General features: G+C 43.4%; 1 protein-coding gene across 1 annotated transcript in view; it reads right to left on the reverse strand.

Moving 5' to 3' along the window:
• The window catches only part of eys (eyes shut homolog), a 986,043-nt gene that overhangs the window by 74,310 nt on the left and 892,870 nt on the right, over nt 1-18,863 (reverse strand). The gene's annotated exons all lie outside the window — the stretch shown is intronic.

The raw sequence follows: 18,863 nt of genomic DNA on the forward strand, positions 1-18,863 counted from the left end.
TTACAACAATAAAAAAATAGTGCATGAAAAGTCAAAGTAAGGCAGTGTCTTTGGTTCATTGATCATTCAGGAATCTGATGGCATTGAGGAAGAAACTGTCCTTGTTCCACTGAGTGCTCCTCTTTATGCTCCTGTACTTTATTCCCAATGCTAGCAGAGTGGCCTGAGTGGTGGGAGTCCTTGAGGATAGAGGCCTCTTTCTTAAGACATAGTGTTTACATAGATGTAAGCTAGGAAAGTAGTTAACACATGAAAATATTAAAGTACTAAGATGTATACACAAAGTCCATGGTACACTATCCCTGTACACATCTGTACAGGGAAAACCATGAACTGCATTACAAAGCAGCAGCCACGGTTATTACAAAAACAGGCTTCCAGTGACCCCTTTGTGCTTCAAGACTGGGACTGCAAAGTCACCTTCGTGTCCACAGATGAAATGCACAACAACGTGTCTTCTTTGCACTGAAGGACAACTAATAATAATTGGTTCAGGAGCCTGATGACGGGGGAGAAAGTTGTTTCCCACTCTGGACATACGGTACCTCCTGCCAGATGGCAGAAGGGAGAACAGTTTACATGCAAGATGCGTGGAGTCTTTCACAAAGTTTATGGCTTCCACCTGCATCAAGGGTAGTAGATGTCGAGGAGGAGGTTCCCCAATGGCCCTTTCCGCTGACTTCTGTACGAGAGGCGTTAGATTATGGGTACAAATGAAATTCAGCAGCAAAACTTTTTGAGGTCAGTTGAATTAACACAATGTGTCAGCGTCATTATGTGGTTAAACTCAATTAAATTAAATTAAAGGTAATCTAATGTTTCTCCAACTTTCTACGTGATACAGCAAATTTGAAATAATCTTTCTGTTTAACTTGAAGTTGTCTATTATAATCCCTAATTTTCTTTCAGGAAGCAAACCTCTTGAAAAGATTTGTTGTCCAGTGTAATTGTTTACACCATGTCAGTCGGCCTCTCTGTCAAAATGAGGAACCATTTGAACTGTACATTCTCATTCCCGCATGCAAACAAATCTCTTTCAACATTTAAAAAGTGATTATATTTCCACCCTTTATTTCTTTCTCTCTTAAAGCAAATTTCCTTTCCTTCTCTTTATTTGCATTTGGTTTATGGCTTTGACATTCTACTTCTTAAATTGTATGACTCAAAGCTTCTGCTATTTGTCCCTGTTTTTTCACCAAGGTTCATTTTGCTAGTTTCCTGCTCTGAGATCACATTTTCACTCACTTTCAGACACGGGTCTCACATAGTGGATCAATCTAGAAGGTTACATTACATGGGATCCAGGATGAGCTGGCCAATTGGATACAAAATTGGCTTGGTGGAAGGAGTCAGCAGTGATAGTGAAGGGTTATTTCTCAGATTGAAGGATTGTGAATGTTGGTGTGACACAGGAATCACCACAGGGCTCACTGTTGTTTGGCATATATACTAATGGTTTGGATGAGAAAGTATGAGAGGTGGTTTAATGAGTGAGTTTGTGAATGACACTAAAATTAGTGGTGTGGTGGTCAGTGAAGAAGATTATCTGACGTTACAATAAAATTGAGATCAACTGGGAAAGAGGACCAAAGAATGGCAGTTGCAATTTGACTTGGACTTGGCTGTTTTAATCATCCTCTGTATTGACTTCTGGTCTGATGCTGATACCATACCACAAAATGATGTATTGGATTTTGGGAAGTTAAACTAGTGCAGGCCATACACAATGAATCAGAGTCCCAGGGAGTATTGCAGAACAGAAAAACCTTGGGGTACAAATACATAATTCCTTGAAAGTGGAGACAACGTTAGAAGAATGCACATGATACACTTGGCTTCATAGGATGGAGTACATCCAAAGAGTACAGGAGATGTGCAATGTCACATTACAGGTCTGCAAGATGTTGGAGAGACTGTGCCTGGAACATGATATGCAGTTCCCATTGCCTACTGAAGGAAGGATGTGATTAAGTTCGAGATTGTGGAGAAAAGATTCACAAGGATGTTGTTATGACTGAAGGCCTTGAGTCATAAAGAAAGTCTGAGTAGTCTGGGACTGTTTTCCCTGGAGTGAAGGAGGGTGAGGTGTGCCCTCTAAATGCCTGTAAAATCATGAATGGCATAAATAGGATGAATGACTTGAGTCTTTTTTTTTCCTAGAGTAGGAGTGTCTATAATAAGAGGGCATAGGCTTAAGGTGAAGGGAGAATCATTTAAAGAGGACCTGAGGAACAAGCTATTCATACAGAGGGTGATGGGTGGTGGGTATTTGGAACAAACTGCCAAATGAAGCAGTAGAAGCAGATACAATTACAAGTACATGGATAGTCAAGGTTGGAGGGATATGGGGCAAACACAAGCAATTGGGACAAGTTCAGCAAGGCATGGATAGGTTAAACAAAGGAGACTGTTCCACATTGTATAATGACTGTGCTTGCATTGTGATATGCCCTGTTTCAGAAAACTTCATTTCACAACAATTACTTCTGACCCTTTTCCTGTAGTATTTCAGTTTGTGCAGCTTCACAACACTCATTGGAGTCTCCCTCTGCATCCCTCCTACCAGGATCATTGTCTGAAGAGGGCGCGCAAAATCATTGGTGACCCCTTCCACCCTGCACACAGCATCTTTCAGCTGCTCCCATCAGGGAAGAGATGTAGGAATATCAGAGCCAGCACCACCAGACTGAGGAACAGCTTCTTCCCACGGGGAGTGAGTTGCGTCAGGGTCCCTTCTGTCATTTAAGAGAAGGTTGGATGTGTACACGGAGGTGAGGGGGTTGGAGGGTTATTGGCGGTGAGCGGGAGATTTGAGCTAGTGGAGTTGTTCCAGTGAACCAGTGTGGACTCGAAAGGCCGACATGGCCTGTTTCCACTCTGTGAATGGTTATATGGTTATAATGCTGAACGACCAAAGGAACTAAGCACACTAACTATCTGAGACTCTGATTTGTACAAAATAATATTCAAAATACAAAATATTTGTCATGCATATGTATTTTTTGTCTGTATGTGTGTTATGTCTGGTTGTGTATCTGCATGTTTTGCACCGAGGACCGGAGAACACTGTTGGACTTGTACAATCAGATGACAATAAACTTAACTTCATTTAGTTCAAATTCAAATTTATTATGATCTGATAGTACATATACAACCTGATGAAAAAGTATCTCTCCACAAATTGCGATTGAATCCATTTTCTTTTTTTTGTTGTTGTGTGGAATGAAATAAACATTTGTCCTACCTTTGAAAATGATTATGCAGTTTGCATTACCTGTGATCAGGGACTGTTGTAACAAATAATACATAAAAATAGTACATAAAAATCTCATAAATAATTAAAATAAATCTATATAAATATTTGGGATGATTTTCATGGTGACAGGAGAATGTTCATCCATCTCACAGCATGTCAGAAGTAGCTATTGATATTCACCAGCCGAGAAGTCCTGATGTGCCCGTACCTTCGACTTGATGGTAGTGGGTTGAAGATACTGTGTGCTGGACAGAAAGGATCTTCTTTAATTCCTTCAAACCTATTTAGACATCAGCCCCAATCTTTTGAGGAAAGGGAGACCCCAGTGATCCCCTTGGCTGTTTTAATCATCCTCTGTATTGACTTCTGGTCTGATGCTGATACCATACCACAAAATGATGTGAACAGACAGAGACGACAGTAATTGGACTGCATAAGAGCATTGTGCATAGTCTGGTCATTACATTGCAGGAAGGATGTGGTAGTAATTAAGAGCAGAAGAGAATCACCAGGGTATTGCTTGAAATGGAGGGCTGCAGTTATAAGGAGAGATTGGATAGGGTCAATTTATTCTCGTTAGAATTTAGGAGGGAGATGGGTGACCCGTACAAAATTATAAGTGCTGTAGTTAACTAGATAAGAATCTTTTTTTTCCAAGGGTAGAGGTCTAAAGGGCACAGATTTAAGTTGAGAGGAGGGTGATTTAAAGGAGATCTGAAAGGTAGGTTTTTCACACAGCAGATGGTGGTTGTCTGGAACAAGCTACTGGAGGAAGTAGTGAAGGCAGATAAAATTACAACATTGAAAGGAATAATGGGAAATGGGCTTTGTGTGGGCAAGTGGCTTTAGGATTGATAGGCACATGGTTGGCAGAGATGAGGAGGTTTGTTTCTGTGCTGTACATTTCTATGATTATGATTTGTTGAAATGAATGCATAGATTTGAAACATTACTTGATAGGTCTCATTATGGGACTTTGGAAAAATCTAGACTGTGATTATAAAGGCCAATTCACGTAATCTCATCTATGCATATCGGGTTGTGTGATGTCTTTTAGTCAAATGTTGAACCTCGGCTGATGTGAAACAGTTGCAGGGCTGGTCATCTACCACTAGATGTTGCTGTTGGATACCATTTACAACAGTCCCTGATCACAGGTAATGCAAACTGCATAATCATTTTCAAAGGTAGGACAAATGTTTATTTCATTCCACACAACAACAAAAAAAAGAAAATGGATTCAATCGCAATAAGCTATTTTTGTTCATTTCTTGGCTGGCTTTGCTTCTCTGTTGCTCAATCTGTGTAATTTGCTTGCATTTAATGACCACTTTCAATGCAGTAAGTTGCCAAGGATACAGTTGAAGACCAAAATGAGAGGATGAAAGGAACTTTCTAAGTAACTTGAAAATCACAGAGATGAGTAGATGTCATAAAATAAACAGGATGCTTTCAAAAGTAATATGAAATATTTTCCACATTGGGGCAGATCTTGCACTCGCTCAGGATGGTTGGCTGCCAAACCTTATTCTGTACGGTCAGAGTGGGAGTACAGTTGAACTCAACACTGAATGTTTCAGATAAATGGCCTTCCCATTGTTTTAGAACCAGATAGTTCTAATGGAAGATAAGCAACTTTTCACTTGAACACAGTCTTCTCTGAAACGTTAACACCATTTCCCCTTTCCATCAATGTTGCTTTTCCTGAGTGTTTCTAAGATTTTCTTTCTTTTCTATTTCACATTTGCAGCATTTGTAGTTTTTTTTTCTATCTTCCCCTCTTATTCTCTGGAGCAGCCATTCTTAGCCGAGGCCCCAACACATTTAAAGGGCTGGGGAGGGGGGCAAGGACTGAAATCATGAATTTTTTTGGTTTTTTATGTTGGCTTGATTGCTTCATAGGGACAGGGGCCCATAAACTTTGAACAGAGTGCTAAGGGGAGGAGGCATAGCAAAAAGAAAGGTTGAGAATGGCTGCTCTGGAGTATATAAGAATGGAAGATAACATAATTGAAGCAGACAATTCTGAGAGGGATCAGTAGGATAGGTGGATGGAAGATTCGCCTGGCCAAGGACTTTGGGAAAATAGTTTATAAATAAGTTACAATCCATTCTCCTTGAAGGGTAAAACATAGGATGCTGGCCAATTCAGGGGCAGCCATTCTTAGAATGCTACAATACACCATTTTAATTACATTTTAAAAGAGTTTTTTGAAATTTTAGTCAGTCCTTGAGCTCAACAAAATACGATGAGACCTCTTTCTCCACCAGTCCTGTGCCTCAGTGTTAGTGACAGACCTGTCTCCGCCAGTCCTGTGCTCACATTACAATGACAGACCAGTTCCTAACCATTTTGTACTCCAGTGTTAAACTGAAACACCTGTCTCTGTCAGTACTGTACCATAGTATTATATAGGCCTGTCCTCACAGGACTGTACCCAAGAGTTATACTGTGACAGACGTGTCTCAATTAGTACTGAGCCCTGTGTTATATTCTGAAAAATTAGGTGAGAGAGTTGGCTACAAAGACTGATCACTTGGCTTTAGAGGTGGATATACAGGAATTTTGTGGACTCAGTCCCAGAAGATCAAGCCAGCATGGTCCCTGGGATAACCATAACCATATAACCATATAACCGTTTACAGCACAGAAACAGGCCATGTCGGCCCTTCAAGTCCATACCGGTTCACTTGAACAACTCCACTAGCTCCTCCGCAAACTCCTGAGGAAGCAGAGGCTCTCTCAGGTCGCTACGTCCTGAGATTTTCCAGGTCCTCATAGATTCTCTTTATAAGACCCCGTTTTCTTGGATACTTTACTCCGTTCCATTTCTCTTTATAAATCGCTGTTCTCTGGGAATCTTTACACATGTTCCTTTTCTCTTTATAAGTCCACATCCTCTAGGATTATTTACTCCATTCCTTTTCTCTTTATAAATATCCGTTCTCTGGGATTCTTTACTCTGTTCCTTTTCTCCTGACATTGGGTGAATTCCATCATCTGCACTAGGATCAATGGGTTTTCAGTCCTTCCTCACGCTCCACACTGTTCACCCTGATCTCCATGTGCTTCTGCCTGTGACACATCAGGCCTACTTATTTCCAATATTTTTATTAAGATTGAAATTATACGTTCAAAAATACAGAGTACACCATGCCTGTAATTACATTTTGAAAGAGTTCTTTGAAATTTTAGTCAGTCCTTGTGCTCAACAAAATATGATGACAGACCTCTTTCTCCACCAGTTCTGTGCCTCAGTGTTAGTAACAGACCTGTCTCCACCAGTCCTGTGCTCACCTTACAATGACAGACCTGTGCTGAACATACTGATATATGTTAAAATTCAAAAGGATACATTGCAGTGGCCTGCAAATGGAGTCGAGACTTGGCTCACAAAATGGCTGGCATATGCGGCAATTGCAAGGGACCCGCAAGGACCAACAGCTATCGTCCTGCGTGACCTGCATGGTGGGAAACAGCGGGCAATGTTGGAGGCCAGTGCTGCGATGATGTCGTTCCTGTCATCAGAGGCAGGGAGTGAACATAAATAGAGCTGGCAGTCTTCGACCTCGACTCGACTTTGTGTGTGTTGTTCTTACTTCACACTTCATGTAGTGCGCATGCTACATTAATGACACCGACAGGAACAACTGGCAGTTGGACCAGAAGATGATGGACTAAGCAGCTCTCCATGTGGTCTCGCTAAAGCTGCTAACATTCGGGGCATCGCAGCCACATATGTGGTTCAAACAAGTTGAGGCCCAGTTCCACTTTTGACAGGTTGTTGCCGCTGACACCTGCTATTACTACGTAGTGAGCTGCTCGACCAGGACACAGCAGCAAGGGTCATTGATTTCCTACAGAAGCCTCCAAAGCAAGGCAAATACGGTGCCCTCAAAGAGCTAATAACTCACACTTATGGGCTATCATGGCATGAGCGCCCTGACTGTCTACTAAACACGGACAGTTTGGGGGGACAGAGCCTTATCCACCCTCATGAATGAGATGCCCGCACTTGCTGAGGGGCTCAGGCCTTGCCTGCTCTTTGAGCAGATTTTCCTGGAGAGGCTACCGAGGACATCAGACTCTTGCAGCCCAGGCGGATGTGCTCTCAAGAGCAAAGAAAGAAAATAGGGTCTCAATGGAACAGATCGCCAAGGCCACAGCAGATGGAGAGGCAAGTGGACCCCCCCTACCCAGCCATATTGCTATATCATCAATGATGGGGTGTGGGAGACCGTTGATGCCACTCATCCTTCACATTTCCAGGAAATGCCATGGTCAACCATTGTTAATGACTGCAGCGGTTACCCAGTGTGACAACCTCCTCCACGTGTGGGACTTTCTGTCAGGAAGGCAGTTCCTCATGCACACCAGTGCCAAAATAAGTGTCATTCTCTTCCCCGCCCCCACCCCCCCCCCCCCCCGCCCAACCACCCCCATGGCCTATAACACCTGGAACGTCAAGCCAGGCCCAGCACTGAGGGCAGCAAACAGCACCTAGAAACAAACTCAGAACCCGCACCGTGACCCTATGATTTGCTGGCCACCAATTTAAGTGGCCTTTTATTGTCGCGCCAATGGTACAACCGCACCTGGGAGCCAATTTTGTGTGTGCCCACTGCATGCTGGTAGACTTAAAAGGGTGGTGTTTGATGCATGCCAAAACTTTTCAAATGATGCTCCTCAGGGAACTCAAACTACTGGCCTCCCAGCTCAACTCTGTGATGCTGTCCAACAACACCTACACATGCATCCTGGCAGAGTTCCCCATAATTTTGTTGCCACAGTTCTTCTCTGTGGAACCAAAGCATGGGGTAAGGCACCACATTCTCACCAAGGGCCCCATGCTCCATGCCAGGGCACGCCATCTTCCCCCGAAAAACTTTCCCTCACCAAAGAAAAATTTAAGAAAATGGAGGAATTGGGGATAGTGTGGTGGTCGGACACCCCCTGAGCCTCCCCCCAGCACATGGTCCCAAGGCAGCTGGAGGGTGGAGGCCACGTGGATTACTGATGCCTCAATGAGACCACCACACCAGACAGATACCTCATGCCCCATATCCAAGACATTACTGCCAACTTACAAGGCGCATGGGTATTTTCAAAGTTGATTTAATCAGGGGTTATCATCAAATCCCAGTGCACCCCAAGGACATACCCAAAACTGCTATAATCACCCCCTTCGGCATGTTCGAATTCATGAGGCTGCTCAGACTTTGCAGCAGCTGACGGATATGATGGGCTGCACCTCCCATTCGTGTTTATCAACTTGGTCAATATCCTTATTGCCAGCTGCAACCATTCAGAGCACAAGGCCCACCTCAGACAGGTGGAGGCCATTTGATAGTTCACAAAAACTCGCACTGTGAAGGGACTACAGGAGTTCGCCAGTATGATTAACTTCTACCATCGATTCATACCAGCAGCAGCTCAGATCATGTGCCCCCTTTTTGCATTCATGGAGGGGAAAAATAAGGACATTGCCTGGGACGAGGAGACCTCGGAGGCGTTCCAGAAAGCTAAGGATGCCCTGGCTAACGCCACCCCTCTGGTCCACCCCAAACTGGAGGTGTCAACTGCCTTCATGGTGGACGCCTCCGGCGCAGTGGTCGGAGAGTCCTCGAGTAGCTAATCAATGGGCAATGGCAGCCCCTAGCTGTCTTTAGCAGGCACCTCCGGCCACCTGAACTTAAATACAGTGCTTTTAACCATGAGCTATTGGTGCTGTACCTGGCAGTCAGGCACTTCTAATACTTTCTGGAAGGCAGACAATTCAAGGTCTTCACAGACCACAAACCACCAACATTCGCCTTCCACAAAGTGTCTGACCCGAGGCACCTTTCCTACGTGTCCAAATTCATCACAGACATCCAACACATCACCAGCAAGAGCAATGTGGTTACCGATACATTCTCCCTTCCCATCACTGAATCTGCTCACGCCCTATCCCAGGGCATAGATTATTCAGCCCTTGCCAGTGCACAACATGACAACTCTGAGATCCTGGTGTACAGGACGGCGCTTTGCGGGCTGTGGCTAAAGGATGTCATCATCATCCCTGGCAACAAGATGCTCATCTGTAATGTCTCCACAGTAAAGCCCACACTATTGTGCCAGCAGCATGGAGATAGCAGGTCTTCGACATGGTGCACAACCTAGCACATCTGGCCATCAGAAATACATTAAGGATGGTGGACAGCAGGTTTGTCTGGCACAGGCTCTGCAAGCAGGTCAGTCAGTGGGCTAAGATCTACACGCTCTGTCAGGTGTAGAAGGTGCAAACTCACACTAAAGCACGTCCCCGTATTTTTGAGCCAGTGCAGCGTGGATTCAGCCACATCCAGTCAACATTGTGGGGCCGCTGCCAGTTTCCAATGGGGCAAAATACCTCCTCTCTGTGGTTGACTGCTCCATGAGGTGGTCGGAGGCAGTCCCAATGGCTGACTTGAACATAGAGACCTGGACCAGGCCACTAATCAATACCTGGATGTCCCGGAACATCTCACCTCTGACAGGGGAGTGCAGTTTATCGCAGGGCTCATCCGCAGGCCAACAGGTTGGTGAAGCGGTTCCACAGACGCTTAAAAGCAGCCCTGATGACCCAGCACAAGGGGCCCAACTGGGTGGATGAGCTGCCTTGGGTCCTTCTGGGGATACACACCATGTCAAAAGAGGGCTTTAATGCCTCTGCAGCAGAAATGGTCTATGCTGCACCCTTGCAAACCACCAACATGGGGGAGTTCTTGACCGCTGCCAAGGATCCAGAAACCCCCATAGTGGCACTGACGGAACTGAGGGAAAGACTGGGTACCTTAGCCCATCCACATCCCCTGCTGTATGGCTAGCCTAAATCTTTTGTCCCTAAGGACTTGCAAACCTGCGACTATGTTTTTGTGTGAATGAGAGCATAATGGGCACCCGTCCAATGGCCATACAAGGGCTGTACAGTGTCGTCAGGCACAAAGGGTTGATGTGTGTATTGAACATTGCCGGCAAAGAGGAAACCTTCACCATCAACTGCCTGAAACTGGCCCATTTAGACATTAGCTAGTCAGTTGAGACTCAGCCCACAAGATGCAGAGGTAGGGTGCCCAAAGTGGCAGCAGACATTCCGATCACTGGTTCTGAGGGGGGAGAGGGTCGTGTGGCGGCCCATGAACCGAGTCGTGACCCAGCTCACAAAATGGCTGGTGAACACGGTGGTCGTGAGGGCCCCACAGGAACCAATGGCTGTCGTCTTTCGTGATCTCCCGCAGTTGGAGGCCGGCACTGCGATGATGTCATTCTTGTCGTCAGAGGCAGGGAGTGAATATAAACAGAGCTGGCAGAGCATTAAATCTGACCTTGACTCAACTATGTGTGTCGTTCTTACTCCATACTTCGCATAGCATGCATGCTACAATATTACACTTAAATCATATCATTTCATTCAAGGTACTCCACATTTTAACCAAATAGATTATATTGTATTGATATTTTATTATTTTATTATTATTTAAAAAAAAAGAAAATCTAAGCCTTTACCAAGAAAGAAGTAGTTTGGCCAAAAAAAATGGCAGAATTCTTATCAGTGATAAATTACCTCATTAATCTACTTTCATGACAAATCAAAGATTATAAAAGTAATTCAAAAAGGGTCCCCACAGTTTTTGAAAATTTACATTCAAATCGGAAATTGAGTATCTAATCTTCTCTCAGTTTAAGCATGACGTTACATAACCTTTGACATGATTAAATAGGGTAACGTCCCTCCATCTGAGCAACACCGCCCACCTCGCCATAAAATAAATAAAAGCTAATACATGCAACTCAGATATCGTTAACGTTATGCCACTCTCTCCAACAATACCAAATAAAGTAGTTAATGGATTTGGTTTAAAATTAACTAAAAAGTGCAGAGAAAGTTTGAAATATTTCGAACCAATATTTGTCAAGACTCTGACATGTCCAGAACATATGAATTAATGAAGCACCTCCATTGTTGCATTTATCACAATGAGGAGATACATCCACATAAAATCGAGATAGTTTGACTTTGGACAAGACCTACTTTTTTTTTCTTCAGTTTATACAAGTCTTTATTACTAAATAGCTAGCTGAATTCACACTACAAAATGCAAGCCCTTCCCAATTATACTTATCAATGCCTGGACTGGTCCCAACTGCCAAAGCTAGGTGACGACTGCACACTTGTAGTAGGTTGTCTGGGCGCCGGTAGCAGCTTCTCCACCTCCCTGGACCGGGACGTTGGTTGGAATCTTGAAGTTCTTCTTCTCGCTGAGAGATGTTGCCACCTCTTGGAGAGTCTCCAAGACCGACTTTTGTAAAGAGATATGCATTCCAGGCCCCACCTCATAGCCTCTGGTGGCTTTAGAGAAATATTGATGCTCCAGAGCTCATAGTATAAAAAATAATTTGCCTCTGAAGTATCATACAGAATATTAGCAACCCTAAGGCCCTGTAAGTGACCTGGCAAGTGGTCTGCATGGATAGAGGCAGAGCTGGTGGGGGTTTTGGGGAGTAAGTCAGACAGACTGAGGGTTGGATATTATGGATTTAACCATGTCTTCATTTTACTTTTTTCAGGAATTCATACTTCTTCCTTTCTTTCCTACATCTGTAGACACACCTGCCATCCCGAGAATCTTCACTCACTTTCTCTTCTACTTACTGTCCTTAAACAATCCGTTCCCCTTAATCCCTCCTTCTCTGAGTTCTGCAGGAGCAGGAAGTCAGGCTCTGTGTTACTCATGGCTGACAGGCACTCACCTGCAACACTAAACCAATTATTTTGGAAGGATTGAGTTAGGCTGGGGACGTGTTAAGGAACAGTGTGATCAAGCTATTGATTTTCTGTTTCCTGGCATGGCAAAATAAAGGTGAATGAGATTTAGAAGTTTCCATTTTATGAGCTGGAACTAGAATCATTAAAACAAAATAGAGCTTGCAGGAAAAAGAAAAACGTAACTGTTGTCTTTGTTATTTCCCTGCCAGATCTCATGAAAAACATTTAAATAGTCCAAGTTGCTTCGAGCTACTTTTGGTGATCTCTCTGAAGATAGCCAGGAATGTCACAGACCTCTGTGCCATCTCAAAATATACTTTCCACAGGAAGGGAAAAAACAAATGAAAGAAGGAAAAGGAAGAAAGGGAAAATAAAATCAATATTTTAAACAATCTTCATATTTCTGAAATTAATTTGCAGCCCAAAATACTTGTCTGAAGGCACTTCAGTAAAGCAGGAAATACAGCTGGCAAATTGCACAGCAAGATTTTTAAAAATTGATGTTCTTTACAGTTAAACCTGACATGCAGGGGAGGTTATTACCATTTGCAGAGTATAATAAAAGCTCTCAAGTCAACTAGAAAACCTTTGTGAATAGTTCTTTGCCCCTCTGAATTAGCTTCTTAGCTCAACACTTCAATCACCTTTCTGTCCAAGCAGAGCATAATTCAGACCCAATTGTGAAAAGGCTCTTCTTGGACAGAAATATGTTCTACAACTCTACCACAACTACAAACTCTAGGCCTCTATACCCCACTCTGCAAATGGATCCTTGACTTTCTCAATGGAAGACCACAGTCTGTACAAATTGGAAACAACCTCTCCTCCTCATTGATCATCAACACAGGTGCACCCCAAGGATGCGAGCTAAGCCCCACTGCTCTACTCATTGTACATCCATGACTGTGAGGCTAGGCACAATTCCAATGCTATCTGCAAGTTTGCCGATGACACCACCGTTGTTGGCAGAATTACAAACGGCAATGAGGAAGTGTATAGGAGGGAGATAGATCAGCTCGTTGAATGGTGTAACGACAACAATCCTGCGCTGAACTTCAGAAAAACCAAGGAGATGACTGTGGACTTCAGAGGGAAGTCAGGGGAACACGACTCAGTCCTCATCAAGGGCTCAGTAGTGGAGAGGGTAAAGAACTTCAATTTCCTGGGTGTCTATATCTCCAAGGACCTGTCCTGGAGTCTCCACATTGATGCAATCACAAAGAAGGCTCGCCATTGGCTTTACTTTGTGAGGTGTCTGAGGATATTTGGTGTGCCACTGAAAACTCTCATAAACTTCTACAAGTGTTCCGTGGAGAGTGGCTGGTTATATCACTGCCTGGTATGGAGATGCCAATTCTCAAAACATGAATGTACTCCAGGGGGTTGTTAACTTGACATCACAGGCACCAGATTTCACTCCATTAAGGTAATCTACGAGACGGTGTTTTAAAAAAGCAGCCTCTATTCTGAAAGACCCCCACCACCCAGGCCATGCTCTCTTCACTCTGCTACCATCAGCCTAAAGATGAGCACTCAACGGCACAAGGACAGCTTCTTCCCTGCTGCTGTCAGATTTCTGAATAATCAATGAAGCAAAGACACTGCCTTACTCTTCGTGCTCTACTAATTTTAAAAATTTATAGTAATGTTGTAAGATGGTTATTATATAAAGGTTTACACTATGACAGCAAATGTCACGCCACTTTTTAAGAAGGGATGTAGGCAGAAGACTGGAAATTATCGGCCAATTAGCTTGACGTCTCTAGTTGGAAAAATGCTTGAAGCCATCATTAAAGATGAAATAGTGAAACTTTTGGAACGTAAGGGTTCAATCAGGCAGACGCAGCATGGTTTTAGAAAGGGAAGATCATGTTTGACAAACTTGTTAGGATTCTTTGAGGATATAATGGGTGCGATGGATAGAGGGGAACAGGTTGATGTTGTATATTTGGATTTCCAGAAAGCGTTTGATAAGGTGCCGCACAAGAGACTTCTCAGTAAGTTACAGGAAAGTGGAGTCCGGAGAAGTATATTGGCCCGGATTGAAAATTGGTTGTCTGACAGGAGGCAGAGAGTTGGGATAAATGGGAGTTTTTCAGGTTGGCAGAGAGTGGTAAGTGGGGTGCCGCAGGGGTCAGTGTTAGGCCCACAACTGTTCATCATTTACATTGAGGAATTGGAGGAGGGGACAAAATGTGGTGTAGCCAAGTTTGCGGATGACACCAAATTGAGTGGAAGAGCAAATTGTAATGAGGATGTGGAGAGTCTGCAGAGGGATATAGTTAAGCTGGATGAGTGGGCAAAGGTCTGGCAAATGGAGTACAATGTTAGTAAGTGTGAGGTTATCCACTTTGGCAAGAAAAATAAAAGAGCTGAATATTATTTAAAGGGTGGAAAACTACAGCATGCTGTTGTGCAGAGGGACTTGGGAGTGCTTGTGCATGAATCGCAAAAAGTTAGGTTGCAGGTGCAGCAGGTTATTAAGAAGGCAAATGGAATGTTGGCCTTCATCACTAGAGGAATTGAATTCAGGAGTAGGGAGGTAATGTTGCAACTGTATAAGGAACTGGTGAGACCGCACCTGGAGTACTGTGTCCAGTTCTGGTCTCCATATTTGAGGAAGGATATACTGGCTTTGGAGACAGTCCAGAGGAAGTTTACTAGGTTGATCCCTGGGATGAAGGGGTTGACTTATGATGAAAGATTAAATCGTCTAGGATTGTATTCGTTCGAGTTCAGAAGAATGAGAGGAGATCTTAGAGAAACATATAGGATTATGAAGGGTATGGATAGGATAGATGTTGGAAGGTTTTTTGAGCTGGCCGGGGAAACTAAAACGAGAGGACACAGTCTCAAGATTCGGTGGAGTAGATTTAGGACAGAGATGAGGACAAATAGTTTTTCCCAGAGAGTAGTGAATGTTTGGAATTCTCTAACCAGGGAAGTGGTTGAGACTGCTTCATTAAACATATTTAAAATTTGGTTAGATAAATTTTTACATGATAGAGGAATTAGGGGATATGGGGAGAAGGCAGGTAGGTGGAGTTAGGTCATAAATTAGATCAGCCATGATCGTATTGAATGGCGAAGCAGGCTCGATGGGCCATTTTTGGCCTACTCCTGTTCCTACTTCCTATGTTCCTGTGATGCTGCTGCCAAACAATGAATTTCATGACTTGTTCATAACAATAAATCCTGATTCTGAAAAGTGATGGAACAGGAAAGGTTTCAAAGGCTTGGATTAAAGTCAGCAGTAAAGTGCTGGGTTAATGTAATCCATTTTAATGGTGGATTTGGATTGAATGATTCCATGGTCTCCACTTGTCATCTTCTCCTTAAGTATTCCAAGATTCTTACAGGGAAAGATTTCATCAACATTAATTTTGTTGGGAAAAATACCCAATTGCACTCTCTTCTCCTTCTGTCTGGCAGAAATACATGAGTTTAAAAACACATGTTACCAGATTCATGGACAGTGTCATTCCTGCTGTTATCTGACTCCCAAATGGACCTCCAATTGATGTTAAATAATACCAGGCACTGTTTAATCATACTTTTCTCTTTAAAACCAAACCTATATGTTTATTTTATTGTAACAGTATATTTTTATTCTTGTACTACTTCCTGTACTGTGTAGAGGTTGGCTTGGCAGGATAGTACGCAAAGCTTTTCACCCGACAAGTGACAATAATGGTTTAAACTTGAGAAAATAAGTGTTCTGATCAGGCGAAGGATTTAAATTTAGACATATAGCACGGGAACAGGTTCATTCAGCCCATGAGCCTGTGCCGTGCAATTACACCCAACTGACCGACAACCCCCAGTATGTTTTCAACGGTATGAGGGAGAATGCACAAACTCCTTACAGACAGCGCGAGATTCGAACCCCAGTTCCAGACATTGGCATTGTAACAATGTTGTGCAAACCGCTACACCAACTGGGCTACCCCTGAAGCTCTGAGTGCCAATAAAATTACAGGATCTTGTAGCACAGAAGGAGAGTTCTTTCAAAGAGCCATCACAACATAATGGGCAGAATAAATTGAAGGAGGTCATTCTGCCCATCAGACTTTGTCCTGGCTCTTTGAAAGAACTTTCCAATTAGCTCTTTGTTTGGCAGCAATGAATTTTTCATTCCATGTATTTGTCCAAATTTAAAAAAAAATAAGTAGTTCTCAAACTCTTCAAGTTCAAGTTTATTGACATCTGGTTGTACATATAGATATAAAACCCAATGAAGAGGCGTATCCCCATAGTGCGCACGCACAATATATCCAAAACACTAATGACATATTCATAGCGATCCAAAATAAATACATATAAATATAATTTACAGGTTTCTTGGATTGTTCAACAGTCTCACCACCTGTGGGAAGAATCTGTTTCCTAGCCTGGTAATCCCGTTTTTATGCTTCTGTACCTCTTCCTTGAGAGCAGCATCTCAAAGATACTGTGGGCTGGATGGTATGGGTCCTCAATAATTCTCTGAGCCCTCTTTAATCATCAGTCCCTGTAGATATCGTCAATCAAGGGAAGGGAGATGCCAGTGAACTTCTCAGCAGCTTTAATTACCCACAACCATACCACACTATGATAAAGGCAGCCAGGACAGTCTCTGTTGTGCTCCTGTAGAACATTATTAGGATGGTGGCTGGTAGCCTTGTCCTCCTCAACTCTTTAGGAAGTTTGTAGGCACTGCTGCCCCTTCCTGACTAATGAGGTGTTGGGGTTCAGGATAGTTGTCCTTTAAATGGATGCCAAGGAACTTTGTGCTCCCCACACTATCTCTCTATGACAGAGCTATGGATATGCAGTGGGGAGTGGTCCTTCACCTCCTGGTTCACAATCATCTCTTCGTCTTGCCCACGTTGAGACTCAGCTTCTTGCACTTGTACTACTGCTCAAGCCTTTCAACCTCCTCTCTGTAAGTCAATGAGGCCAATTACCGTTGTGTCATCCACAAACGATGATTCTGTTGGTGCTATACTTAGCAGTACAGTCATTGAGTTAGCAGCGTTAACAGTAGTGGGCTGAACACGCAGCCGTGAGGTGAGCCAGTGCTCAGTGTGATGGGGCTTGAGGTTTTGCTATCAACTTGGATAGACTGAGGTCTTTCAATCAGAAGTCCAGGATCCAGTTGCAGAGACAGGTACTAAGTTATAGCAAGGACAGTTTATCCACCAGTCTCTGAAGTATGATTGTGTTGCATGCTAGGTTGAAGTCAATGAACAATAGCCTGGCAATATGATGCATCATTCCCGAGGTGGGTCAGGATGGAGTGGAGGGTTAGGGCTATTGCATCACCTGTGGGGTTGGTTTGGTCAATAGGCAAACTGGAATGGGTCCATTGACGCTGTTCAGTGCACTTTGATGTGCTCCATTACCAGTTGCTCAAAACACCATAATTGTGGAAGTCAGTGTCCTGACCTGTAGTTCCAGCTACCATTGCACTCTTGGACACCAGAATGATAGTGGCTGCCTTGAATCCTGTGGGGACAATGGACCTCTGGACTAAGATATTGAAGATGTCTGATAGGATTTCAGACAGCTGGCCCACACAGTCCCACAGCATCTGACCAAGTATGTTATCAAGTCCTGCTGCTTTCTGTGGGTTTACCTCAGCTGTAGCTATGCAGGGGGTGCCTCGTTCTCAGAAGGGAATGGGGCTTTCTTTGTTATCGTGTTGTTTTCCATATTGAACAGTGTGTAGAAGGTGTTCAGCCTGTCAAGAAGGGAGGCATCATTATCACTGACCCTCAAAGTCAACTTGTGGTCCATTATAGTTTTAATACTTTGCCACATGCATCTTGTTTTGTCAGTGTCGCATGGTTTTCTGTAAATCTTCTGTGCGTACCTCTACTTTGCCTTCCTGATTGTCCAGGAGAGTTCAACCCTTGCTGTTCTTAGAGCCATCTTAGAACCTGAAAGCAGCATCCTGAGTTCTCAGAATCACTTATAGGATGTAACTATTCAAAGCTTGTACCTTCACTATGCAGCAATACTGATACTGGTAAATGCATTGCAAATTAGTTAGTGATGAGAAAGTTTCAGGTTCACCCTGGCTGTGTAGTGTTTGGTCACCGTGACATCCTTTATATATTTTCCCATGTAGCTGGTCACTGTGCTTGTATACTTATTGATACAAATGTGGTTGTTTTAGGTAGCGCCTCTCTGAACCAGTCCATGGTTCTAAGCAGTCCTGCAGCTCTGCTGTTGCTTCCCCAGGACCAAGTTCTAATCTCCCTGCAAACTGACTCATCTCACCAGTGGTCTGTATGCAGAGGTTAGCGGAATGGAAATGTGGTCTGAGTTTCGAAGATGGGAGCAGGGGACAGCCTTGCACACTCCAGGAATGTTTGTGTACACACCATCGAAGATGTTTCATCCTCTGGTTGGAATGTAACATGTTGTTGGAACATCAAACTTATAGCCTTGATTTTACATTTTACTTTTCTTTCATAGCAGTAATATTTATCTTTTCTGTGTCATTGTGAAACACCCATACAAACTAGTGGCCTGATATTGATCGAGATGTTGACTCTTGGACCTGTTCATTCAGTTATCTTCAGACAATGTCTACTTGCGGTCAGCTTCCTTCCTGCTGTAATCAAACTTTTGAACGGACCTTCCATTTGTTAAAGTGATGCCTTGTACTGCTTAACTCTACTTTTCTATTTAACACTACACTCTGTACTTTTGTTTTATTGAAACATGATCACCTGCTCCTTTATTTTTATTCTTTCTCTCCCTGCTGCATTATATACAAGTTGACCAGCCTGGATAACATGCTAAAAAAGCTTTTAACTGCATCTTGGTAC

Source organism: Narcine bancroftii, chromosome 6 (genome assembly GCF_036971445.1).
Source record: "Narcine bancroftii isolate sNarBan1 chromosome 6, sNarBan1.hap1, whole genome shotgun sequence".
NCBI lineage: Eukaryota > Metazoa > Chordata > Chondrichthyes > Torpediniformes > Narcinidae > Narcine > Narcine bancroftii.